The sequence below is a fragment of the Pleurodeles waltl genome, chromosome 10, assembly GCF_031143425.1.
Source record: "Pleurodeles waltl isolate 20211129_DDA chromosome 10, aPleWal1.hap1.20221129, whole genome shotgun sequence".
NCBI classification, from domain to species: Eukaryota; Metazoa; Chordata; class Amphibia; order Caudata; family Salamandridae; genus Pleurodeles; species Pleurodeles waltl.
The window spans coordinates 201951967-201977151 of NC_090449.1; the positions used below are offsets into that span (position 1 = coordinate 201951967).

The 25185-nt window shown below is 44.3% G+C and overlaps 1 protein-coding gene across 2 annotated transcripts in view; it reads right to left on the minus strand.

The window, feature by feature from the left end:
• SNX29 (sorting nexin 29) overlaps window positions 1-25185 on the minus strand; it is a 1353458-nt gene that overhangs the window by 29677 nt on the left and 1298596 nt on the right. The gene's annotated exons all lie outside the window — the stretch shown is intronic.

Consider the following 25185-nt stretch of genomic DNA (forward strand, 5'->3'; position numbering starts at 1 on the left):
TTGTATGTGTTTCTGATCACTCATTTATGTATGGAGTGACCAATATGCACTTTGACTGTATTGCACAGTGTTCTTATGACAAACAAAAGCAGAGTGGCTAACTCTGTTGTGACCTTTTCGTATGTTTGTGTTTTATGCACTCTTTACCTGTTTTTCTCTGACCATAACAGGCACTAAGTGCCAGTAGATGAGGAACTCCATCTACACACTACTGGTTGTTGCATTTTCCTTATTATTTGTTCTCATTGTTTTGCAGAGAGGTCAACTTTGGTCCTGATGAAAGCTACACACCTGATTAGAGGGTTTCTATAGGCAGAAACATGCTGACCAGCAAATGTGGATTGGATTATAATGTACTCATCTTTTAGCCTCTTCCTACTGAGAACAGCAATACAATATTTTAAGTCCAAAAAAACGCAGTTTAATGCTTTTTGCTCCATTTGATATCTTTTTATAGCACTTCTATTTACTTCAGAATATTCACACATATCACTAATTAGGGCCCCAAAAAACATACACCTCAAGAGGTTGGCTGAGGGTTGTATCCCAACTCTTAATGATGTGAGGAGGGGCCCTATGATGACGCATGCCATCTTAGGATGGGGGGTCAGGGCTTTTGTCCTTTAAAGTATGGTGCTGACAAAGAAATACAGATCCTGCTAGCCTCCTTGCTTTCCTTCCTTACCTACATGCAGTGGACACTTGACCATTAGCACGTTTTGTGGCTTTATAGATATAGGAGGTTGTTCTTTTTGGTCTTTTATCCCCAGTTTTTCCCCTCGTGTGACTGTGTCAGAAAAAAACATATACAAAAACACTTTTTCGTTTATATTTAACAATAATAAATATTTCATTACTTTTAAAATGAATTTAAACACAGACACAATTAAACCTAAAAATGTCACACTTGTTTAAAATATTCACAAGAATAGTATAAACAATATTTTTCAATTAAAAATAATTAAAAAGTACAATTATTTGTCACTTTGAACATGAACAGAATTCTTAGATTATGCAATTTTTCTTAGTTTTACCTATGTTATTTAGAAAAACTACCTTCCCAGCCATGATGAACCCCACAACCCGAATCTTAAAGTTAAGATGTTACTCTACGAACATTTAAACAAATAAACAACAATCTAAATACTTAAAAATATGTTACTATCATACCAGAAATTAATATAGAGTTTAAAGAATACCTACCTAATGCCCCAATAAACCCTACAATCTAAAACTTAAAATGTAATACATGCATAAAAAATGTTATAAACATTTAAACATCCAACACCCCTGAATCAGCTGCCACTCTTGTGTTCCAGAATATTATATGTGCAGCACTTAAATTGATGAGCAGGCACCCATCATCCCCTACATCATAGCAAAGGACCTCTTGGAGACAAAGATAATTAAGAAGCTTATCATCCTTCAGGTTAAGCAATTTACACAAAACTTTGAATCAATGGTGTTCTGGGTGATAGGCAGTTCGTACTGCAGAGGCAACAAAACAGGGTTGTAAGATGGGAGGAACGAACCAATAAAGGCAGCAGATCAAAGCTCGTTACAGTTTGTTCTTTTGGATTTATATGCTGTCTATAACACAGCAGATTAAGAGATCTTGTTGGGTGGACTGCACTAGGTTGCTGGTGCGGCCAGTTCAGAAAAATTCGAATGGATAGGTCCTTTACCATAGGTAAGATGTGACAGCTTCTCATTTGCCCTATACGGAATATCTTCAGGTGAGCCATACTCGTCTCCAGTGTGTCCAGTGTGTCAAATACATGAAACCTCTTGCAGCATGTTGGCAGGACAGTGAGTAGAGCTTCACGCATACTTCGATATTTCCCTACACAGGCAACTTTGAGGTCGATACTTGCGTATTTGATGATTATGTAGGGTGTACAGAAAGCGGTTGGCTTTCCCTGGTTTGCACTGAATGCCGGTAAAACATGTATGCTGGTCAGTCTTTAAGTGCTGTTTCCACACGTGTAACATCACTTGAAATGTTGCTTGCTCAAATGCACACTTGGGAGGCTCTCATTGCCTTGTTTGGTTCACCCTTAGTTTATTATGTAAGACCAGGTCAATTAACTGACATTAACTACACATAATACATTTTTGCTAAACGTTGCACCTTTCTGTAGGAACAGAATGATGCAACAATAGCTAGGGAGACTGCAGGCTTCCACACTCTTGTAGTAGCTAGCTCTTCGTGTCACTAAAACGATCAATGGACGTTTACAAAGCATTGAAAACTATGCATCAAGAGTAGTGGGTGAGGAGGGGAGTAATTAAAGTATTTCTCCTACTTCAGACACTGCACTTGTTTCCACACTGCGGACAGAACACAATCCAGAGCTCTATCAATTGTATTTCTCACTCCGCCGACTGCCCAGTAAAGTGTGAAAACAATCTGATTCGTATTTTCCTAATAGAATAAAAGAGCAGATCTAACCAATATTATTGGCGACAGTATCAAACACCACTGGCATATCTAGGAAATTTAAGGAGCGAGATCGCTGGAAAACGATAATAAAGTGGAGATTAAAATGAATTTGCTTTGCATGAGCGGTGGAATTGAGCTGTCACATTTGGTGTGGGGCACCGTCCTTCGTGGCTGCGCTCTAATCTAATGAGGCCCATGAACACATGCTTAAGATAACAAGGAGGAGGCGAAAACTGGGCCACGCAGTTAACTCATGGAACTGGACTCTTTAGCCTACGTGCCAGTATAATGCTAACTTCAGTTCACAAACCCATAAACCAACTTTATGTGCTAGTAAACAATGGGAGACTATGTCATCCTGTGCGGGTTCATTGGTAACATTGTGCTATAGGTACTACATATATATTAAAATGGTACCTCACAGATGACCCTTTATGTGATTGGCCAAGCAATAATTAATGTCAACGTCTCAACATCGGCATCCTTTCATATGTGTGTGAAAACACAAAGTCAATAAGTTGGAGTAGCTCTTCCTATCACTGCCTCCTCGATGCTATCTTCATCTGACCAGGATTCAGCGGTGTACCCACTGCAAATGATACAACTGCCCACTGCTAGCCCTTAAGTGACATCAGTACCAGTTACATTATACAAACACTGGAGGTGTCATAAGAAAAAAATGGCAGAACAAATTACTTATCTTCGGTAATGCATTATCTGGTAGAGACAATGGGCCAGATGTACGAAATTGCAATTCCGCATTTCTTAAATAGCGACTTCATAGAAACCGCTATTTAAGAAATGCAAAATGCTATGTACAGAGAAACCGATTTCCTAGTAGCAATTCCTACAAAGAAGGAATCGCTATTAGGAAATCAGTATTAAGACCTCCCACTGAATTATAGTTAATGGGCTGGTTTGGCATTTCCTAAATAGCAATTTCTTATTAGGAAATCGTTTTTTTAGAAAATGCAAATGCAGGGATGGCAAATGGCCAAAAGCCCACCTCAGTGAACCCCAAAAATAGGGGTGCACCTGTAGAGCACACGTATGACTAAGGGGCATGAGTGTGATCTACTGCAGTTTTAAGAAAGCACCTTGGGGTGTTTTTAGGGTAGAGCCTGCCAGTGCAGGCGCTTGCGCAGGCACCTTATGTGAGACACTCTTGTGTTCACTAAAGGGCTTGAAGTCCGTCTGTCCCTCACCATTTGTTGGTTTGCGTGGCACTCTTCTTTACAGCCTTGTAATTCGTCAAGGCATGTCTGTCATCATTTCCGTTCCTCGATGTGGCGCAGGGATCAAGCACTAATTAATTTCAACTTAATTAGTGTCTGTCCGCTACTCCCGATGTGATTGAGGTACTATTTTGTTTTAACTTCCAGTGACCCGCAAACAGAAGGCTTGTGACTAGCAAAAATGGTCCTGCAAGACAAACAATATTGAAAAGTTTTATTTTGTTAAGTCGTCTTTTCTCAATTTCCACTCGTTTGTTGGGTTTTTCTTTTGCCCGTGGGTGCTGTTGTCAAAAGATGACAATTAACTTGCTTGAAATATACGAGACTTATTGCATTGCCAATGCTTATTTTAAATAGCACCTGGCAACCACCGACTTCAAGGCGGTGGAAACTGCATCTCCTAAATGCCCATGTCACATTTAGGAAATGCTTTGTATATCAGAATAGGAATTGCAAATAGGAAATCCCTAATAAACTGAAGAATGTGTCAAAACTAGGGCCCTGAAAGGGATTAAACCTAACCCTTGAAATCTGTCTGCAGAGCGGGGAGCCTTGGGTGGGTGTAAGGAATCTGCAGCTAGATATATTCTCTACCAGATAATGTGTTACCGAAAATGAGTAACTTTTTCATCTGAGAGAGACGTCTAGCTGCAGATTCCTTTTGAATAGATGCCCAAGCCATACCATACTGGCGGTTTGCTGCAGAGAAATTTAACTAGACTAAAAAGTCCTGCACAATAGAATGGGTGAAATGCCTGTCTTTGTGGAGCTCACTGTCAGGCAGTAGTGTTTTGCAAATGTCTGCAGCGACGCCTACATTACTGCCTGGCAGATGTCCTGGACTGGACTCCACGAGCTAAGGCTCTGGTGGAAAGGGCCTTTAAGCCATCAGGAGGCTGTTTTTTAGCCAGGGTATACCAGTTCTTGACACAGACAACCACCCAGCACGAAATGGTTAATTTCTGTACTGCTTGACCTTTATTTTAGCTCTAACAAACAGTTTAATTACCTTTGGGAAAGCATATTCTGGTAGAGACTCTATCTAGCTGCAGATTCCTTACCATAGAATTTCCAGACATCAGCTTGGAATCTGGAACTTTTGCTGAGCAGTACCCTTGGGCGTGACGTCGGGTGGCATCGATCGGATCTGTGTGGCGTCATCAGCGTTGTTGGAGCCGCCTGTGATGTCACAGTCGCCTTTAAAGGCACCATACACACACGCATATGTCAGTTTCTTTTACAATAACTTCCAAGCCAGAAGCGCTGAGCGATGAAAAGAACAAACAACTTATCTGTGGAAAAAAACTAGGGCTCTGAAAGGACAATTCCTAAACCTATTAGACCTGTCCGCAGAGTGGGGAAGAATGGGTGGGTGTAAGGAATCTGCAGCTAGATAGAGGATTCATTTTGATCTTGGTGGTAGCAGTAATTACCGCCGACGGCATGCGGTGCACGACCGCCAAATAAAGATGACAGTAGTGAACAGGCTGCAAAGCAGCCTGTCCACTACCACCCACCGCCAGGCCTCAATAGACCGCCAGGCCTCAATAGACCGCCAGGCCTCAATAGACCGCCAGGCCAGAGGTAGCCCCCTTTGACCCAGCGATGGAGCATAGACCACCGGTGGGATGATGATCCCATTTCCATCAGGGATTTCCTAATCCTTGGCGGAAAGCATATAGGTGACAAGAATTCTCATTCCTGTCACCAGTATGTGACACACCAGGCCCCCCAGCCACAACTCCCACCCACCCCCAGCCCCTTGACCCGCCTCCACCCCCAAACTCTGAAAATCAAGCCCCCATCCCTTATCCCTCCAATCTCCCTGTAGGCCCTCCACAACCCCCCTCCACCTCTGTTCAGGTTCCCCCCCAACCCCCACATACACATGCACCCACATACCAACATACACACATGCATTCAAACATGCATACACACATCACCCCCTTCACAAACACACACACACACACACCCCCATGCATGCACTCACTCACTCAACACCCCCCCCCTTCCCTGTCAGCCAGTACTTACCTGTTCCGTGGCGCTGCTCCTGGAGGGAATGGGTTCCTAGGATGCTGCTCCGCCAGCATCGCTGCATCTCCATACACTGCCACGCCTATGATTGCATCATTATAGGCATGGCGGTGTCTGGCTGACATGGCGGTGAGAGTGGAGCAGCATCCACCCCGCTACCGACCGCCAGCATGGCGCCTGGTGGCCCTCACCGTGCCTGCCGCACCCACTGGCGGTCTTCTGTCGACCATCAGCATGGTTGGCGGCGGGCTATCCCGCCAAGATCAAAATGACCACCAGAGTCTCTACCAGATAATGCATTACCAAAGATAAGTAGCTTGTTCATCTGATACACTTCTAGCTGCAGACTTCCTACCTTAGAATAGATAACCAAGCCATAACCTCCTGGCAGTGGGCTGCGGACAGATCTTCTTCACACTAAAAAATCCTGTAGGACGAATTGGAAAAGCGCCCATCTCTACAGACCTGATTGTCCAGGCAGCAGTGTTGTGCAATGATGCCTACGTTCCTGCCTGAGATATCCAGGACTGGAACATCTCATGATAGGGCAAAACTCATTGCCTCATTGCCTTGCCCATGGTGGAATGAGCCCTCAATTCCTCAGAAGGCTGCTTCTTGGCCAGTGCACAGCAGATGTTAATGCAGAGAATGACAGTTCGTTTGTGCACTGCTCGACCCTTCTTTGCTCCCACGTATCCCACAAAGAGTTGGCCATCCACCCAGAACTTTTTGGTTAGGTCAAAGTAGAATGACAATGCTCCTTCTGGGTCCAGCCAGTGGAGTTGCTCCTCTTCTTTAGAGGGATGCGGTGGAGCAAAGAAGGTGGGCATGGTGATGTTTTGACCCAGGTGAAATTAGGTCACCACCTTGAGGAGGAAAGAGCCATGAGTTCCGAGTACCACCTTGTCTGGGTACATGGTGAGATACTGAGGATTAGATGAGACAGCCTGCATCTCACTTACCCTCCTGGCAGATGTTATTGCCACTAAGAAGGCTGCCTTGATTGCGAGCAGCCAGAGGGAACAGTTGTGTAAGGGCTCAAAGGAAGCACACATGAGAAATGTGAGAACTAGAGTTATGTCCCACTGAGGCATAACAAAGGGCGTAGGGGGAAACATATGTGCAAGCCCTTTGAGAAATCTATGTACAATAGGTGATTTGAATAATGAAGGCTGATCAGGCAGCCAAAGAAATGCCAATAAGGCGGAAAGATAACCTTTGAGAGTGTCCAACCCAGAACCCTGCAGGGCAAGGGCTAAGGTTTAGAGATGCATGTCAGAGAGAGAAGCAGAAAGAGGATCATTAGATCTTTCTATACAATAATTTACAAAACAATTCTAATGGCAGACGAATACCACCTTAGTGGAGGGATGCCTAGCTGCTAGAATACCTTTACAGACTCGGGGAGGAAGATCGGAGGCTGTCAACTGTCGCCACTCAATGTCCATGCATGAAGGTGTAGTGTTGACAGGTTTGGATGAAGAACCTTCCCCTGCTGCTGTGACAGAAGATCTTCCCGAAGGGGCAGCCTGATCAAAGGATCCATGCTCATTTTTAGAAGCTCGGGATACCAAACTCTCCGGCCCATTCCGGAGCCACAAGGATTACTTGGGCCCAGTCGTTTTTTATCTTCTTGAGAACTCTGGGCAGAAGTGGTATGGGCAGAAAAGCATACAAGAGCCTGAAATCCACTTGCAATGAAAAGCATCACAGAGGGAGTGCCGCCTTGGAAACTCCAACGTGCAATATTGCTGATGTTGCGCATTCTCTGCGGAGGTGAACAGATTGAACCAAGGCTCCCCCAACTGCTGAAAGGGTCCTTGTACCACCTCCGGGTAGAGACACCACTTGTGATTCGCTAAGCATTGACGGATGAGTTTGTCGGCCCTGGCGTTCAGAGAACCTAACAGGTGTTTCACCACCAGAGTTATGCCATGCTGTTCCAGCCATGTCCAAAGACAAAGAGTCCACAACCCCAAACCACCCCGCTTGTTGCAGTACCTTATTGAGGTGGTGTTGTCCATAAACAACTGCACCATCTCCCCTTTTACAACAGGAAGAAATGCTTTCAATTCCAATCAGATCACCCAGGAGCTCCAGTAAGTTGATATGGAGTCTGGATTACGCCAGACACCAGAGGTCTCAGATTTCCACCTCTCCCTAATGGCCGCTCCATCCCAAAAGGTATGCATGTGTGTGAGAAAACAGGGCTGATTGCAGAGGCCCCATAACATTTTGCCCCCATTTTCCACTTTTTGCTGGTGTTTTCCTGACTTTAAAGGTGCCCTGGGTACTGCTAACCAGTCCCAGGGCCTGTGCTCTGTGTAAAATGGATATGCAAATTAGGCTAATTATAAGTGGCTAAGTTAACCTACCTATAAGTCCCTAGTATATGGTAGGGCATGTAGGTTTAGAGACCACAGCATAGGTGGTGCACACCTAGGTGCATTGCTGAGGTGCCCAGTGTCATTTTAAAAGCAGGCCTGCCTTGCTGGCTGCTTTTAAATTAAAGTTATATGCAAATTCGACTTTGGAATTAAAGGTACTTCCAAAGTCTTAAACTACCTTATTTTTACATATAGGTCACCCCTAAGGTGTGCCCTATGTGCCCCTAGGGCTGGGTGCCATGTAACTATAAGCAGGGACTTTATAAAAATAGATTTATAAGCCCTGGTGAGGTAAAAACAGCCAAATTCGTTTTTCCCTCATTGAAGTAAATGGCCTTCATAGGCTAGAATGGGCAGACTTTATTTTAAATTTTAAAGTCTCCTTAAATGTTGCATACCAAGAATTTGGTATCAAATTAATTGTTGTAATAAATCCTACAACTTCCAGTTGTTGGATTTAATATAACTAATTCAGGTAAAAAGTTTAGACTTTACCTAAAAAGTTGCCAATTTCAGCTCTGCATTGTTTTTGCTGCTGTGCTCTGATTGGCCAGCCTGCAGCAGCTTCTGCCAGGCTGCCTTGATGAGGTGTGAAGTGGCCAGGCTTCACACAAAGGAATGTGCTTGGGGGAGAGAATCTCCCCTCAGCAGATGGTGAGGCAGGAAGGGGGAGGGCTGCCAAACTGGTCTTCAAAGGCAGAGAAGGACATTTGCAGCACCCAGCAACACCCCCACATCCTGCAACCCCAGACAGCTAGGTGCCCCCTTGATTAGATTAGGAGAGGGCAGGAGAGGGGTGTGTTTATGATTTTTAGCCACACCAGTGGGTGGGCTCAGCCAGATGTAACCTCCAAAAATCAGATTCATCCATGTTGGATTTTTAGAGACTGTTGCCTTCTGGGATGGATTTTTGCCACACTTCCCAGGAAGTGGTCATCACAGGGGGACGACCCTGTCCCTGATTGGAGAACCAGGGCCCCCCTGCTTTTCACCCAGGAGCAAGGATAAAACTGGCAGACCTGCACCCAAACCTCAGAACCCCTCCAGAATTCAACAAGAAAGGAACTAAAGAAGAAGAAGGACTGCCCTGCTGGACCCCTGGCCTGCACCTGGACCCTGCACTCAGAAGGACTGCACCAGCTGCACACTTGGGCTTCACCAGAAGAAGGACTTTGCCTGGCTTCAACTGGTTCAAGGAGGGACTCCCTGTTTGCTACAGGTGAAAAATTGCTAAACCAGAGTCCCCTGCACCAACTCCTGAAGAAAGCGACCAGCTGACCACTGTCCAGTGGCCAAAAAGGAGTTTGCGCCAGGTGCATTCTGGGGGTTGAAGTCCGCACCCCCCAAGGACCATCACAGAACTTCTGGACCCTTGGGGTGAGCTGTGGACCCCAAAAGAACCTTAAAAGAACAACTGGGTGAAGCCCCAGAAGTTTGGAAAAGATTTGAGAATTTTTGGAAAAAAGCTCCAGAGAGGGACCGACCCGCCGCGGAAATTCTAGCCGGCTTGCCTCAACCGCGACCCGGCCTGACTTCGTGGTTCGTCCCGGTAAAGAAAAACATCCAAAAAAGAGACTAAGTCCGAAGGTAAAAAGTTGACCGGGACCTCCCAGCCATCGTATCCGAGAAGGGCTCCATGGACGTTGGATCAAGATCCAGGTTTACCCCGGTCGAAGGATTTTCATCTCGAAAAAACGACTAAGTCCGAAGGTAAAAGTCTCCACCGAGGAAACCCACATCGCGTATCCGGACAAGGGCTCCAGGAGGTCGGATTCAACGGGCAGGTTCGTCCCGGTGAAGAAAAACTTCAAAATAAAGACTAAGTCAGAAGGTAACTTTTTAACCGAGGCCTCCCGCGACCTGTAGCCGAGCAGGGCTCCATCGCGGTCGGCCTGAAAGTTTGACTTTGCCCCGGTCGAGGTGCAACCAGATGACCCGATTGGCGCTTTTTGTTTCTAAGCGCTAGAAAAGTAATAATTCTTTAAAAATTCATATCTCCGGTTCCCCTGAACCGATTTTAATCGTTTTTGTGTCATTTTAAAGATAAAAATATAAACTATTTTTATAAATTGGTTTTGGATTTTTAAACTGTTTCCTGTGTTTTATTTGATTACTGTTTTGTGATATTTGAATGCTTTACACTTTGTCTCCTAAGTTAAGCCTTGACGCTCGTTGCCAAGCTACCAAGGGTTGAGCTGGGATTAATTTACTGAGACCTAACTGTACCTAGGTGGAGGTTAGTGGCTTGTTGCTGGGTGTAGGTACCTACCTGCCCTACCAATAACCCATTTTCCAACAATGTGTCACTAGTGTAAACTATGTTTGGGGGAAGGGAGAGGAGTCTGCCCCTGACCCAATCGCTGTTCATTAACCACCACTGCAGATCTTTTGCAGCTCCCTCTGAAATCTGAACTGTGTCAGTGAGGTCCGACTGCAGAGCCCTCATTTGCCATCTGGCATATTTGACTAACATGATGCAGGAGACCATGAGGCCCAACAACCTCAGAGTTTCCTCACCGAAATGCAGGATAGAAGCCGAAACATCGGAATCATAACCTGAATTTCCTGGACTCGCTGCTCGGGAGGATAAGCTCGAAACTGCACTGTGTCCAGAACAGCTCCGATGAAAGGCAGCTTCTGAGAGGGAGTCAGGTGTGACTTTGGCACATATATAGTGAACCCAAAGGAATGAAGGAGGTCCGCTGTAGTCTGAAGAAGGGAGGCAACAGTTTGTGGCAAGGCTGCCTTCAACAGCCAGTGGTCCAGGTAGGGGAAGACTGAAACCCTTAACCTGCACAGATGAGCTGCAACCACCACCATCACCTTGGTGAACACCTGAGGGACTCTGGTAAGATCAAATGGAAGCATAGTGAAGCGAAAGTGCGCGTGGCCTACTCTGAGCTGCGATGCTTGTGGGCAGGCAGGATGGGGATGTGAAAATATGCATCCTGCAAGCCCAACAATACCAGCCTGTTTCCTTGGTCAACAGCAGACTAGACTCAAACTAAAGTGAGCTTCTTGAATCTCTCCTTTTTGAGAAAGAGATTGACGGTTTGAAGCTCTAAAATAGGGCGAAGGCCTTAGTTCTTTTTGGGTATCAGAAAGTAGTGGAATAACATCCACTGCCTCCTTCTGATAGGAGAACCATTTCTATAGCTCCTTTGGCCAGGAGAACTGTAACTTTCTTTCAGAGCAAGGTCTGATGATCCTCCGCCAGCCATTCTTGGGATGGTGTACAGTGGGAGGGAAAGACTGGAAAGGGAGGGTGTAGCTCCTCTGAAAGATCTGCAAGACCCAGTTGTCTGATGTGATAGACTGTCAGTGGAGAAGTTGATGTTGGATTCTCCCTCCAATCCCTCCAGCTGGACACCAATGGTCTTGCAGAACCAAACTAGGAGGGCTTAGAGGCTGCAGCTGCTGGGGGGTTGGTGGTGTATGACTTCTGGCTACCATATCCATGGGGTCAGAATGCACCGCATCCACGCCCTCGCACAGCTTGGGAACCTTGCACAGGAGAGCAGCTGGCAACGAGTTGGCGTGGTTGCACGCCCCTTCCGTAGCCACAAAAGGGGTGCAAGGCAGACTGGGGGTGAGGTGTCACTGAGCGCCCCAAGGTCTTGGCTGTAGCCTGTGAGTCCTTGAAGCACTCCAGCACTGAGTCTGCCTTCTGTCTGATGAGACAAGTCCAGTTGAAAGGCATGTCCATGAGGTTTGCATAGACAACCCCGAAATGCTAGATGTTCTCAGACAATTGTGGTGCTGTAAGGCCAACGTTGACAAAGCAGCTCTGTGCAGTAAGTCAGTCATATCCGGACCACAGCTAATGGTGAACTTTGCTGCGTCCCTTCTGTCTTTCACTGCTTGGGAGAGGATGGCCCGGGCCTCCTCTGGGACCTGTGGCAGGACGTGCACAACCATATCCCATAGAGTATGGGAGTAACGGCCCAAAAGGCATGCGGTGTTCACAGACCGTAATGCCAAACTGTCGGAAGAAAACATCTTCCCAAGTGTGTTCAGCCTCTTGGATTAACTGTCCGGGGGAGCTGCAGGGAGCACACCACGGGAAGTTGAGGCTAGGATTACCAAGCTCTCTGGGGTGGGGTGTGGCTGAGGAAACTAGCATCACCCAGGGGGAGGCGACGTCAGCGGGCAATTGTCCTGTTCACAGAACCCCTGTGCTGGGCTTGAACCAATTTCCCAAAGGACATCAGTCAGTGCTTCATTAAAGGGCAATAAGGGTTCAGACTAGGAAGCCATAGGCTGAAGAAAGAGGTTAGTCTTGATCGCCACCCAGGGAAGTTTGAGGTCAAGGACCTCCAGTGCCCTTTTCACCACCATGGCGTAAGATGCCCCCTCATATGTTGCCATGGTGATTGGAGACAGCAAGCCAGTATCTGGAGAGGTGTCCAGTCCACTGGCATCTCCTAGCTCCTCATACCAGTCCAATGATGTTGGGGTATCTAACTGGTATTCTAAAGAGTCCAGTGACCCCCTCCCACTCTTCCCCATGCCTACCTGCTCCACAAAAAGTCTTGCAATGACCTAGGACCATTGGGCCCTACCGGTGCCGAAATCGCTGCTAATCAATGCCGTTCCGACTCCGAATTGTCATGGATGAGATTGGGGCTGGCGTCTGCAGGGACTCAAGATTTACAATCCAACAATTATATGATGTGGAGCATTTGCAAGATTAAACAAGCATTTGCAATGCAATGGGTCTCACGTTTGCTTGAGTTACAGCTATTAGTGTTGTAAATCCTAACTGGACTTTTCTTGCCACATACATTGAAAATGAAAAGTAAAACAGTTGACAGAAGCAAGCCAATTCAAAGCGCCACTGCTGCCATGAGCATGAGCGCAGGAGTTATTGGCTCCCTGCCTGAATGTCTACAAAGGAACGTGGCTGGGATAAAAGGCAAACCATAATCTGAGGAGGGGCCATCACACGTTGTAACAGGACGTAGTGTGATGGCCAACAAAAAAAGTTCATTTAGTTAAAACGCCTGGGGAGAGAACTCAGCACACAAAGGAGGGACATTTCACAAAATGCACCAATAAAAATGCTGCATTTAAGACAAGCACAACAGAGAATGAATACCAAGAGTGCAAGAGTGGGCGTGGGTAAGTGCCCACAGAGAGATTACAACAAGCTAGATCGCTTGAGCACTCGACCCTAAAAAGAGGGGTTTAGGCCCGTCAAAAGTTTTTTTTTTGCCAAGTCCAACTGGCAGTTTAAAACTGCACTATAAGCTGCAGTGGTAGGCGTGAGACGTGTTTTAAAAGGATGCTTCAATAAGTGGTGAAAAGAGTGCGAAGGCCCACTGATAGCATTTAATTTACAGGCTCTGTGTTTATGTGGTATCACTCACTAGGGACTCACAATTAAATTAAATGTGACAATTATATATAAGCACATTTTACCATATTTGGAGGAGGGCACTGCCATGCAATATCAGTAGAAATGTGTAGTCAGCACTAGGGCAGTTATCTCACCCTCTAGAAAATGACTAGTCCATTGCTGCACTTTCCTGCAACGATGACTACCATGGAAAACACAGATGAAAGAATATTGTTTTTTTTAAATTAAAACACATGGTGGGACTGCAGAGAGAACTAAGTACAGAATATTGTCAATGGTAAGAGTACGAGGAGAAATAAGAGTTCAGAATTTCTAAAAGTGAAAATGATTTGAAAAGCCTTTGTGGTTAATGCCTAAATGTGGAGAAGGCACTGTATCACACAGAAGTCCAAACCTAAAGAAACCAGTGACTTTCGGATTGTGCATACACATCCATCCCCAAACTGGAAGCCAGGATAGACTTTCTAGAGAATTAAGCTAAGGCATTAAAGATTAATATCTTGTGGATTTCTTTCAATATCTTTAACCCCCAGCAGGCTGATGTACAGTGCTTTACAATGCAGCCAATAGGTGTAAAAGGATACACAAATGAATGCTGTGGAGGTCAGTTGGATTGCTGCAAAAAGCCCTTCTGGTAAGAAGTCCGTAATGGGTGTGTTAACAGCAGAGCTGAGAAACATTAGCAACACGTAGTGGAGACCAAGTGATAAGTAGGTGAAAAAGGGGAACGTGTCCAAATTAGGCCTAGAATTTACATATGAGGAGTCCTGAATGGACCATCAAGAAGGAGATTATACCCAGAACTATGTTACCTCCTTATGCATTGGTGGCATTCTCAATGTAAGATCTATCCAAGTGCCCATGCAGTCAAAGGAAAGTAATTGATTTAATCAAAGACTAGGTTTTCTCAAGATTTTGAGATATTTTTTGATAGAGAAGCATGGCAGTTCTTTAGCATATGGACTTCATTAAAAGAGTGCAGGAGAGCTTTTGACAAAATAAATATTGGACATCTTGTTTATCTTCACTGATAATGAATAGCAAATCTAAACAAACAGAATCCTATCCAAAACTATGATCACAACATTATCATTCACATACTGGCCAAAAACAGGTAATGGCAACAGCATGTTTACCTTGATATGGAATCCCTAAGAGGCCTTCAGATAGATATATCCTAATGGGCTTTATTGGGATAGTATTGCTTAAACGAAGATTACGTTTCTATAACATAAACCCGAGGGCATCAGAGTCCTTGTTAAGGACATCCGCCCGTAGGTATAAAATACAACAATTTTCATATTGTATGCTTGGATTAGTGATTACAACAAGCAGCTGCAATGTGGCTCTTAAACTTCTTTAAGCCACCCAAGGTGGATCTAGCAGTTCTTTTTTGTAGTCAACAATGCTTTCAAAGAGAGCAGATTATCCAATGTACGGGTGAATTAGTATGGCAGAAGTATTTAGTAGTCACTTTCAGCTGTTAACCACAAAGCAATCACTGTTTAACCTCAGCCTTTCTTCCAAACTGCAAGATCTTATATTTTATCAAATTCATCTTTAACTTGTGGTTTTCCCAATAGACTTGTCACCAGCAAGCATGAAGTCCTAGCCAAGGATGGTTTAAAGAACCATATCATCCACACAAGGCGAAGTTCGACAAGCCCATAACACAGTTGTACCAGTACTATAAGCGTCAGTTGCACTGATAGCAGCTGCAGTAGCAATTGTAGTATTGGCACCAGAGGTTCAAGAAGTAGTGGGCACAGGCTTGCCAAATATTTGTTTATGGGGTTGACAGTGAGGACTAAAAATGGTCTAAACCTTTTAAGAGAGTGGGGAGGAGTGATCGGAAGAGCCAAGAAGAATGAGGCTTATGGAAGGCAGGTAGAAGATTAACCGCCTATGAGCACAAGTTGCCGGAAACTAAAAGGTAAAAAAACACTCTGATTTAACTTCTTTACTGTTAGAATACAGCATATGCAACTAGCAATGTCATGGAAGGCTCCACAAAACTGCTTTCCTCCCTGAGGTGCTGGCTAAGATTTTGCATATGGTCTCTGATGGATAGTAATTACTCGGAAATCACATAAATGAAGCATGACAAACCATCAAGCCTGATAACAAAACAGTCACATTTCTAACATCACTGTAGAGTAAGCCTCCTTTTTTAGGCCTCCAAGTACATGCATGCACAGGCAGGATGAGGGTAACCCCTATACCTCGTTCATCAGTGTAGTGAATAGACTTATTCATACCAATTCTTTGCACATGGGCACCTGATTGCAAGGTTGAGGATAAGAAGATGAGATTTCACATAGTCTAAGACATGATCTAGTTGGAATGGCATGACTCCTCACAACTTTCTGTTCAAACATTTATCTGGCTAGTAGGTAGCAGAAATACTAATCAAGTGACTTGATGGCAAGTCATTGTTTTGGAGGGATGGGTGGTGATCATAATTCAGCTTGGCCTTACAACGTATTACCAGACTCTTCCCCCCACACCTTTAAACAGGGAAAACCACAAACTCCTGAAGGCACTTGAAGAGGAGGTGTAAACCCTTCTACTGATATGTGCTGTAGAGAAGGAGTCTAAATTCACAGAAACCGTTTTCTACTTAATGATTTTAATTATGAGGAAAACGTCAGATAGACTGTGTTTTACCCTAGCCCTCCACTAGATTAAAATACCTGGGTGTACAGGAAATCGTGCCAAGGCGTGACATGATTTACATGCTGCCACTTCACAGAAACCTGCGAAAGTGGCAGTCTTGGATTGTCATTCCTCTTGTAGTGTGTTCTCTGACTCACTTGGACAGCAGTACCCTGACTTCATGTGGCTAAGTTATAAACAAAACCAAATCCAACAAATCAAACTATGGTTAGTTGCTGAATCAAAAGGGACGACTAGTTTGCCTAACTTGTCATTAGCACAAGCTCGTATTCCGAGAAATTGAGATATTTGTTTTTAGTTGGGGAATGCGATTCTTACTGATGGCTAGTAGCAATGCAATCATCTCAACTGGGATGTCAAGTCCACAAGTGTATGGAACTGAATGGAAGGACGATGACACCATTAGCTTGGTGTTGGGTTTCCACATGAAAGGCAAACTGGTGCACCCCGACCAGAATGGGTTTATTGCTGGTTGACAACTTACGACTAATACACAACATTTAGCCGAAGCTCTCGACTATTTTATTAAATGCGGAAAAAGCTTTCGATATAGTTGTATAGGATACACTGTTTGAAATATTGCCTAGATACAGGGTGTCCTCCCAGGATTCCACGTTAATTCAAAGGCTGTATCAAAGCTCTGAAGCCAACATCATAATTAATTCTGCTTGTATTGGTCAGCTCCAAGTTCGATGCGGGACCCGTCAAGGGTGCCCCATCCCCTATTCTCTTTGCTCTCTTCATTGAACCCTTAGCGATTAAAATCAGACAAAATAATCAGATTCATCCCCCGCTGAAGTCAATGGGGAAGATTAAACTCTACGCTGATGATGTTATTATGTTTTTAGATGAAGAGCGGTCCTCCCAGGAGGAGGTTCTTAAGGTGTTTTCCGAATTTGAGCAAATTGGTGGCTATAAGATTAACATGGGTAAGACCGATATTATTCTTTGTGGCACTTCTTCTATTAGACTGCTCCCCGAATTAATGTATTGTGTGAATCCTAGGCCAAAGAGATACAGTGGGATTCATTTTTCATCCGATATAGGAGATCAGTATTATCTCAACGACACTCCTTTGCTCTTGAAAACACAGGCCCTGCTTGCACGCTTGGGGTCTTTCCCTCTCTCTATACTTGTCCAAATTGCATTGATTAAAATGTCTATACTATCATTATTCAATTTTCTGCTCTCGGACATCCCTTGTGTATTAACGTCTCTATTTTTCAAGAAATTAGATTCTATGTTCGGCCCATTTATTTGGCAAAATCAGAAGGCGCGTGCTGTGTTAAGTACACTATATGCTGATAGAGAAAAGGGGGGATTAGCATTACCAAACATAAAAAGATTATTATTTTGCGTTTTTTTGCACATTACTTGATCATTTTCAAAGCCAACCAACCCACGGTCTGCCTATTTACTCAGGATTTTCACGAATTAATCTGCAGGGAGCATGAAATTAGGAATCCTGCACTGTTGGTGAAATCTCCAAGAAAAGTTCGATACAAGATTCTTAAATGGCTCCTTTGAAGAAAATATGATTTTTTTTTTAGAAGATATTCAACCCCATATTTGCACTTTCTCACTCCTCTTACACAGTTTACTTTGCGTTCTGGTTCTCAGCTCGATTTAGAGATAGTGAGGAGATTGGATTATGCCGGATTTAGGAAGATAGAGGACTTTCTCATCAATGACAATTGGGAAACACGCTCAAATATTCAGACAGTCATCCAAATTGATTTCCTCTTGGTGGGATCCTACAGTATTATGCTCCATAATTTGAGAGACCTGGATATCAATCTAATCTTTAATACACAGACATTAGTTGCCGAACTGGCAGACCCTCCCGGGGTAAGGTGAGCTGGTGCATGGAAAAGGTTACTCCTAGAGCAGGAAAAGACTAATCTCTGGGCAAAGGCGGCAAGAAAATGGGATTGCCAAGAAGGCCTCGATCTGTCAAGGGAGTGCTGGGAGAAGATCAATCATTTAAATTTTACAGTACATAGAGGCGTGAATTGGCATTGCATGATATTTTTTAGTAAATGGTTATTATTTCGCACCCTGCAAGCCTTATTCCGGATGATGCCCAGTTGTCTTGATCTCTGTTTTCGCTTTAAGGCAGGCGGTGTGGCTAGTTGGACACATGTGATGGGAACTTGTCCACTTATCCAGGAATACTGGTGTGGGGTATTTAAGATTTTAACAACTATTGCTCAGATCCCTATAATTCCCAATGTTTGGCTGACGGGCTTGGGCTATGACCCTGGGACATGGCTTCCACCCAGGTGGGAAAAACTAGTTTCTATTGCCACTGCGGTTGCTAGATCTCTCTTGTTAAGAAACTGGCGCTCCAAATCAAACTCCCTCCTCTGGAGAGTGGCTGAATAAAATGGTACAGGTCAGAAATCAGGAAATGAGGTATGCTAGGAGAGTGGGTGGCGGTAAAAAGTTCTCTCAGATTTGGGGCAAACTCTTTCAAGACAACCATGCGTAATTATATTCAGGTTTAATAATAAAATAAATCTGGGTTGTTATTTAGCCTGCTTGTATTCATCGGGTGTTATCCTATTGGAAAGGATGTCTAAGATAAAGTATGTAATTGAAATGCTTTTTGTTATCTTGCTGGATCTTGATCAAAACTAATAAAAAGAATAAAAAAAAAAAAAGAAAGATCAACTGGAGCCTAGATGAAACAACCTAAATAAGACCCTTTAAATCTTTGATCACACAGAGTTCAAAAATAGAAGCTAACTTTAGTCACCTTCTGAAACAGGAAACCACAGGTATGCAGCCTTTGATGAAGGAGTTTTTAAGTCCAAATATTACCCAGTGAAGGCAATATTTTAGAGGGTTCTATCAACAGGGGTTAAAACCCTGTTCCTGTCCGTGATAGAATCTTTTTCACTTTGTAATTATATCTTAGACTTAGACTGCTTTCTGGCTACTCTTAAAATAAACCTACAGCTACCTTTATTTGTCAGTTCTCCAAGTGATAGTTCCTTAATAGCCCATTGCTTAGCTGCAGGAGGGTGCCTTTTGTGGTGTCGTATTTGGTGGCATTCCATCATCAGGACGTGAGAATGCACAAGACTGGTGTCAAAGTGGGCATCCTCAGTTTTTATTTGTGCCAGTCCTGCTCTCCCTCGTGGGTACAGAGCAGCTTTGTTTTAGTGGTCTTTTTGGTTTTAAAACTGCAGTATCGCACCCATTATTAGGTTATTGGTAAATGCTACGGAAATATACAAATGGTCTCCAAGTTGTTTACTAAATACTCTGACACAAACCAGATATTAGCAAATACTGATTAGACGAAATAGGAGTTCCTCTCTCAGCAGTGGCTTCCCTAATTCCCTTTCCTATGGCAGTAAGCCTGTGAGTGTATCAGCCTCAGGTTCTTGGGCAGACCAGTAAAGAAACTGACAAAATGACCAACATACAACGTTAAAGCTGTCTTCAAAAAGGTAAATGATAACTAAAAATAATTATGATTCAGGAGGTTCTGATCCAGAATAGATAAATATAGGGCCGTTTTTTTAACAGCCTGGCAAACAAACTTTGATGAACAATTGCAGGTTCCTAAACACTGGGTTGAACAATTTTTGTCTCTGAAACGAAAATCGACTATCTCAAGTCAGGAACAGCCACACGAGCACAATGATTTGTGGCCATACAAAACTATAAGCTGAGCTCAGGGATACATTAAAAAATAAGGGCCAGATGTACGTAGCTTCTTCTCGGTCGCAAACGGCCCAAAATGCAGAATCGGGCAGTTTACCAGCAAAAAAAAGCATTTTCCAATGCACAAACCCAAATTTGCAATTCGGGAATCTATTTACCAAATCGCAAAATGGGTTTGCGACTTGCTATTAGTAAGGGGCGTGCCAAGGGGGTCACTTCCTAACAGCGACTCGCAGTGGTATGTATGATTGTTTTGTGACCGTGAATTTCAAATTGGTGGTAACCCAATTTGAAAAAGGGAAGGGGTCGCCAAGGGATCCCTTCCCCTTTGTGAATGCAGGCAAAACATTTTTAAGAGCAGGCAGTGGCCCCACAGACCACTGCCTACTCTTAAAAAATGAAACTGAAACGTTTTTTATTTTTTATTTTAACCATACCCCGTTTTATTTTAAGGGAAAAGGGTGTGTTTAAAACAAATAAAAAGGATTGCTTTAATTAAAAGCAATCAAAGACATGGGGGTCTGCTGACCCAAGCAGGCCACCATCCCTGTGATTTCTGTGATTCCCAATGGGTCGCAAATTGCGACCTAACTCATTAACATTAATGAGATAGGTCTATTTGCGACCCACTGGGAATCGCAAAAACTCAATGAAGTTTCGTACATTTGAAATTGTGATTTCCTAACTGCGATTCAAATGGAATCGCAATTAGGACATCGCAAATCCAACCGTTCATACATGTGGCCCAAAGTGTTAATTTTACAAGCCTTCCATGCTCAGAAAATCAGATTGATGGCACTGCTTTTAAAGGGGTACACAGCCTGGATGAGGGATGGTTGAATTATATCTAAAATTGGCTCCTTTTGATCAGGTAGATTTCTAAATATTTCACAAAACTTCTGGGAAATAACTCTCAAGCAATGCTGGAAAAAAAGCACAGGCTAGAAATCTTTCTTTGTGCACACTAGGAAAACAATACGTCTTAACAATCTGGCTAATAATGACCAATCATAAAGTTTTAAAAAAACGTACAAGATTACACACGACCAAACAGGCACCAGCTCCATTTTCAGGTCTTCATTCTGTGGGTACTACTTTTCCTGTTGCAATAGAGTGGGTTAGGCAAGCACCACACTTTTTACTGTCCATCTGAGAGTCCAAAAAGTTGGACTAAAGTAGAAGAAAGGTGACTCATTAACCCCAAAGCATTATGCAATACTTCCAGGTGGAAGCATCAAGCAACTCCTCATAAGGAGCCAATCCTTTAAACTCCTACGCAAACAACTACTGCCCCATCTGTATCCCTCACAACTTTGTGAGTACAGCCAGAAACATTCTCTTCAACTGCATGCTCTCCAGATGACAGTTCAAGCTTCAATTACATCAGAGTGTATATCCATTTAGAGCTAGTGGAAGCTGGCGGAAGCTACGTCATTCTCCATGCTGGTAAAAACCTCCTAATTACAGATACGGGCATGCGCCCACGGGCAGAGTGAATAAAATATTAAAAGCCAATAGTAATTCAGGGCCTGATTTAGAGATTCATTCATGTGCATGCGATACAACAAGACAGATATTCAGGCTGCCTTCTTACAAGCTCCAGAGGATTTAATGCACTTGTAATACTTTGACCCTTCTGCCAAACAACTAAATAAGGCTCTGAACTGAGACTGACCAGTGAGGTTGCGGGTTTGAGTCATCTGTGAAAGTGGTTTTGTGAAGTCGAAACATCTTTAAATGGAACTGGCATGGGCTATTAATCTATTTACCAAAATCTAGCAAGCCAATCATTTAGTAGCATTTTCGATCACAGAAAACGAGCACACTATTTTAAAAGGGCAATCTAGAGATGAAAGGGTTTGTGCTCTTTTACCAATCCACCCAAGCATGCATTCTCCCAGTACATGAAGAATGGCTGCTTAACACCACCATTTCAGGAAGATACATGCACAGGCATGCTGGTAAGAGTCGCCTTTCTCTCATTAGTTCAGCGACTCTACAAAAATAATGATTTCCTTTTTCTCCAAAGGTTACCTCCACCCAGCCAGGGATGAAAATTACTGTCAAAATGGAAATGCATTTCCATATTTCTAACACTAAACACTTCAAATGATAATGTAATTTCCCTTTCTATGGCTCCTGCTGTGGGGCAGAACCTTCAATAGTAGTTCTGTCTGCTATACATATAGTATCTAAAGAAAATGTTGCTTCCGAAGACAGTCGCTTTACTAACGGATACAAATTTTTTTACAGCTGAATTAGGGCACAAAGTATTGAGAGGAGATTTGCTTTGTTAGCCTCATTAATGTTCTGGTACTTACTGGTATTCTTCATTACCCCGAATAGGGGTCTTCCTCATCCCAGTCCTAACAAATGACGCTTGTCCTCCACCCGACAGGAGTAACACTGAAGTCATTCTTTTATTTTATTTTTAAAACTCCTCCCCCCTGCCTTGTCCTATGTTACCAAGCAGAGCCAGACAGGTTGCACCATGGAGGAAGGGAGAGAGGGAGGGAAGAGGACTGGGACGAGAAGGACCCCTATTTGGGGTAATGAGGATTACTGGTAAATAACAGAACATTATTCCGTCATGGGGTCCTCCTTGTCCTAACAAATGAGGAAGTAACCAAGCAGAAAGAAAACACAGTTGCACCAAAAGAAACAAGCAAACATGTTTATTGAGGGAAACATCACTACCTAGCAGCAGTAGACAAAACAGCAGACCCAAAATGAACCATCAAGATCTTCACACACAGAAAGATGGTAATGAGTGACGAACGTAAGAGGAGATGACCAAGTGGCCGCCCGGCAAATTTCCAAAAGGGAAACTCCCCCTCCCCCCAGACTGCGGCCAGGAAGTAGACACGGCCTGAGTTGACCTCCCCTGGATATCATCAGAAAAAGACTACCCCACAGCAAGATAAACTAGGGCTGTAGCCTGCCTGTCGCATCTACTCAGTGTCTGGGAGGAAACCTTGGAACCCTTAGAAACAGAACCACAAGCAACAAAAAGGGACTGAGACAATCTGAATGGCTATGTACGATCCAAATAGATCAGAAGAGCCCTCCTGACATCCAAGGTAGTGGGAAGGGTTGACGAGGAGTCAGACAAAACAGGCAAAACAACCTCCTGTGAAAACTGAAACAAAGAAGAAACCTTAGGAATAAACCTAGGATCTAACCGGAGCACAAACCAATCTGGGGCATTATTTCAAGTAGGGGAATACAGCCATAAGACCACCCAACTCACCCAACCGCCTGAACAAAATAATGGCCACCTGGAAAATCACCTTAGCCGACAGCCAAAGCAAATCAGTGTCTCTGTCAAATGGTGCCTCTTGCAACCTCTCAGGACAATGGACAAATCCCAGGAAGGCACCAACCGTTGGACAGGAGGCCGCTGCAACCTAAGGCTCCGAAGCTATCTTAACACTAGGGGAGACAAGGCAGACAAGTCATCTGAAAAAGAGAGACAAGTGTGAACAACCCACTGGGCAGAAAAAGTGCTGGGGGCCAAACCCTTCAAAAACCCATCTCGTAAAAAGTCCAGGATCCAAAAAGGAGCTACAGTAGCAGGATCCACAGAACGGGTACTGCACGAAGAAGAAAAAGACCCCTAATGTTTTTTTTATAAGACTTTAAAGTAGACTGCTTCCTGGAAGACTGAATGGCCAAAGCAACCTGCAAGGAACAACCCAACTGAACCAAACCTACCCGTTCAAGAGCCAAGCCGTTAGACACAACCGAGATGTCATCAAGCCCATCAGCAGAGGAAGCTGAAGGGGAGAGGGCCTGTGAGGAAGAACCAGAGACTGTCCTTTTGCCAGAGACAGAAGGATAGGAAACCAGTGATGGAGGGCCAGTAAGGAGCAATAGGGATCACACAAGACCGTTCCACGCTGAACTTCTGCAGGACACGGGGCCGGACAGGAATTGGAGGAAAAGCATAAAGCAGTCCCTGCGGCCAAGGGACGGACAGAACATCCACTGCCCAGGCCAGAGGAGACAGAAGTTCAGAGCAAAAGTGAGGGCAATGGGCAAAGTCTGGGGACGCAAATAGATCTAGGCAGGGTACTCTGAATTTCCGTCACACCAAGAGGATCAAGGGCCGGGCAAGGTGATAAATCACAGAGGACAGAAGATTCCTGCCAAGACTGTATGCCCAGTAATTCCTCACCCCCCTGATTCACACAGCCTCTAGAAGCAAAACATGAACATCCGACCAGGTAAAAATCTGGAATGCAACCTGATTGAGGGACCCGTACCTTATACCCCCTTGCCTGTTGAGGGAAGCCCTGTCAACCTGGTTGTCTGTCCTGACCACCACATTCTGACTCTGCGGATAAGGCTAAAAAGAAAGCAAGGCCTGCATCATAGCCATGAGTTCCCTCTAATTTGAGGACTGCTGACTCTCCCTGGAGACCAAGGGGCCCTCCTCTCTCTGTGACCTGGGACTGCACCCCAACCCCACTCGCTGGGATCGGTCGTCAAGAGAAGCGGAAGTTAGAAAAGCACACCCTTCAACAGATTGTCCCTAACCAACCACCATGACAGAGGTCCAGACACACGATCCGAGAGAGAAACAAGTACACCGTAGTCCCTGGAGCTGGGATCCAAGTGGAAGAGGATGTGATTGAAACTACGACCAGATGACTACAGTAGGTGAGGCCGCCAACAGGTCTTGCACTTTCAACCAGCACCTTGCCGAACTGTGCAAACAAGTCAATAAGTGTGATACTGGCAAATGCAGAGAAAGAATCCTGTCGTCCAGGAGAAATGCAGCACCCAGCTGAGTATCCAGACGCATGCTGATGAACATCTTCAACTGGGAAGGGAACAGGGTGAGACTTAGGAAGATTCACCAGGAAACCGAAGTCGTACAGGGCCCAGAGCACCAACTCCATATGTGGTTGAGCCTTCAAAAAAGACGAAGCAGAAAGTAACCAATCATCCAAATATGGATAAACGACAACACCTTTCAAATGCAAGAAATCAATAAAAGTGGCCAATACCTTCGTGAACACTCTGGGAGATGTAGCCAAGTCGAAAGGAAGAGCTTGAAACTGAAAGTGCTGGTCGAAGACTGCAAACTGCAGGGACGGCAGACACTCCACATGTATCGGCATGTGGCAGTAAGCATCCTGGAGAGCCAGAGTGGATAAGAAATACCCTTTCATGAGAATAGGAATGATTGATTGTAGGGACACCATCCTGAAATGTTCCACAAGCAGAAATCTGTTGAGACTGGAGGTTCAGGATGGGCCAAAAGAAACCGTGTGTTTTTGGGACCAAAAACAGGGTCGAGTAGAACCCCAAACCCCTCTGAACTTCCGGAACCAGAACAATTGCCTGTTTCAATAACAGCAAGTCAATGCC